The sequence below is a fragment of the Triticum aestivum genome, chromosome 6B (assembly GCF_018294505.1).
Source record: "Triticum aestivum cultivar Chinese Spring chromosome 6B, IWGSC CS RefSeq v2.1, whole genome shotgun sequence".
In the NCBI taxonomy this organism is placed as follows: Eukaryota; Viridiplantae; Streptophyta; class Magnoliopsida; order Poales; family Poaceae; genus Triticum; species Triticum aestivum.
In genome coordinates this window covers 25588731-25591649 of record NC_057810.1, presented here as the reverse complement: position 1 = coordinate 25591649, position 2919 = coordinate 25588731, and positions in this window count along the sequence as shown.

The following is a 2919-nucleotide window of genomic DNA, read 5'->3' as shown; positions in this document are numbered from 1 at the left end:
GGCATTGGGTTCATTGACCCAAACACCGTTAATGAATACACATGGAAAATAGATCCACGTCATCAAAAGGCCGTAGAGGACAGCATGCTAGAGTTCTTGAAGCGCCTCAAATACAATGAAGATATACTACTTCCTTACAACTTCCAGTGAGTCACACTGTCTTGTACTACAAATTCTCTGTTTTGCCTACTAGCTAGCTACATGTTTTTGCTTACATATGCCCGCTTAATTAAGACATGCAAACGTGTGTGCATGCAGATTTCACTTGGTCTTGTGTATCATTAAAGTTGACGCCGGAACAGTTGAAATACTGGACTCACTACTCAAAGAAAAAACTGACTATAACATCTTGTTTGGGATAGTCAACAGGTAATTTCAATCATTATTAACTATATATCTCGGCCTATTTAGTTCGTCATTTCATGATATGGACTATTTAATAACCCCTTTATTCATTTTCTTTGTCGGCGGGCAGGGCTTGGGCAAGGTTCATCAGCGTCACGGAAGGCAAATGGAAAGAAAAGCTTAAATGGGGAAGACCCAAGGTAAGTAATTAAGTAGTACTAGCTAGCTAGCTAGCTGCCATCTCTTTAATTATCATGCTTGATTAATTATTATCTGATCAAATTCCATTCTCGTAAAGGCCCTGAAGCAGGCGCAGGGGACTGATCTGTGTGCATTCTGCGTTTGCGAGAACATTCGCATGATGGCGTCCGAAAGGAGCAGATCTCAAAGACAGGAATGGGTACGCTTGTCAAAACACTATTCAGAATTTTTACACCATTATCGATATCTAGTCACACAACTAATACACATGCATATTGATCTCCTTCTTAATAGTTCAGAGAGGTGCGGGCGAAGCTCCTAGAAACGGAGCGCGTAGAAGCACTTCAAGAGGAAATAGCGAGATTTTTGCTCGACCAGGTCATAAATCCGAAGGGAGAATACTATTACCCGCTACCGCCCCTATGAAAACCACTTCCAATTGTCATCGTGCTCCGAAGGCACCAATTAGGCTAATGCCACTGGCTCCGAAGGCAACATGCATATGTAGGAGAAATTGTATATAACTATACATGTGTGCATGTGTGAATTAATTAATATGATGGTTTGTGAGACATTGATGATATATATATGCATGATTGGTTTTACTAGAAATTATATATATATAACGTGTACAATGTGTAGTATCGTAAAATACCAGCAAACGAAAAAGAATTAAAATGGAAACACAAAATTAAATGAAAAAGAAATCATAAAACTAAAAACCCCCAAACCTTATAGTACCGGTTGGTCTTACCAACCGGTACTAAAGGGCTCCAGGCACCCGGAGCTGGCTCGTGCCACGTGGTTGCCCTTTAGCACCGGTTCGTGCTGAACCGGTACTAAACGGGGGGGGGGGGGGCTTTAGTGCCCACACTTTAGTGCCGGTTATGGAACCGGCACTAAAGGGCCTTACGAACCGGTGCTATTGCCCGGTTCTGCACTAGTGTCACAGGGGCCTCGCCACTGTAGCTCCGACTTCACAGCAACAAACAGACCATGGCAATCCCATGAACACGTCGAAGAAGAGCCGACTAACACAACCATTGCCGTGCCTCCGACCTCGCCCACCGCGGTGTCACCTACGGCTGGTGACACCAAGAAGAGCAGCATACATGCCGCCGCCAAAGAGGATGCCGGTGATGTGAGCCATCATCTTGTGCTTCTTGGTGCTTGATTGCGAAGAGGGCGCCCCGTCGGTTTGTGAAGACGCGCGCCCGCCTTCTTCTGGTTCGCCGATGACTAACAGTTGATGTGAACTGGGATTCTTTTGCTTGATTTTTGTGCATCCGCATAGTCATCACCTTAGAATATAAATAGACGCTTGGGAGCAACCTAACAGAGGCAGAGCTACTTTTGAACAAACTAATCAACAGCAACCATAGGAGGTATACATACATGATAACAACTAGTCAACATTAACCGTAAGAGGCAGACCTACTCAGTAGCAGCCTGTCAACACTAACCATACGAGGCAGATAAAGGACTGGTCAGCGCCAATGCCAACAAACCAAACCAGTGAAACACAAATGGCATACTACAAGTAGTTTTTATGTAGTTTTATTTAGTCCGCTTTTGCCATGTAACAGCAACGTTGAGGTCTCTTTATTTCTCATTTTTTTTCTTAGAAAAGGAGGAAGGACCCCGTCCTCTGCATCTGGATGATGCATACAACCATTTTATTAATTATTGACACAAGACCTTACAAAGTCATACAACGGTAAGACCAAATCCACCATCTACGCAACATCTATCGCTATTCTTATCTATTTGATGAAAGGGCGCTGATAGTATGAGCCTAATACCAAACAGACCTTACAGCCAAACCTAATATCTAAGACCTGAGGTCCCAACCGGGACGCCTGCCGGGTATGGGCACCCACCAGTTCGGCGTGCTCCTCAACCAGGACGTCTGCCGGGTATGAGGCTGCCGCAGCCACCTGCCACCAATCCATCTTCAGAGTTGTACTGCTGCATCTACCTTGCCCGGTCTAGCTGCCGCCGACGCCAACACAACGCCAGACAACGTCACCCTCCTGCGCGAGTTCATCTCCGCGCATCGGGCGCCGAGTCTCCATTGCGCCACGCCAACGAGATCCGTCGTCATCAATGGGAAAGATGAAATACCGCTCCTCCTCTTGTCGCCTCCAACCAGCACTTGGTCCAAAACGATGCCCCCGGGAGGAAGAACGACACTGAAGGCACCGTCATTGTCCGATCCGGTAGACCCAAATCTAGAGTTTCCCCCGGAACTTCCCGACCAGGTTGACGTGACCTGCACCAACAATGCCTCGGGAAGGGAATGATGTCCGAGACACCGCCATCGTCCGCCAAGACCGCAATCAGGCGCGAATTTCACCGGAAGCCACGTCGTCC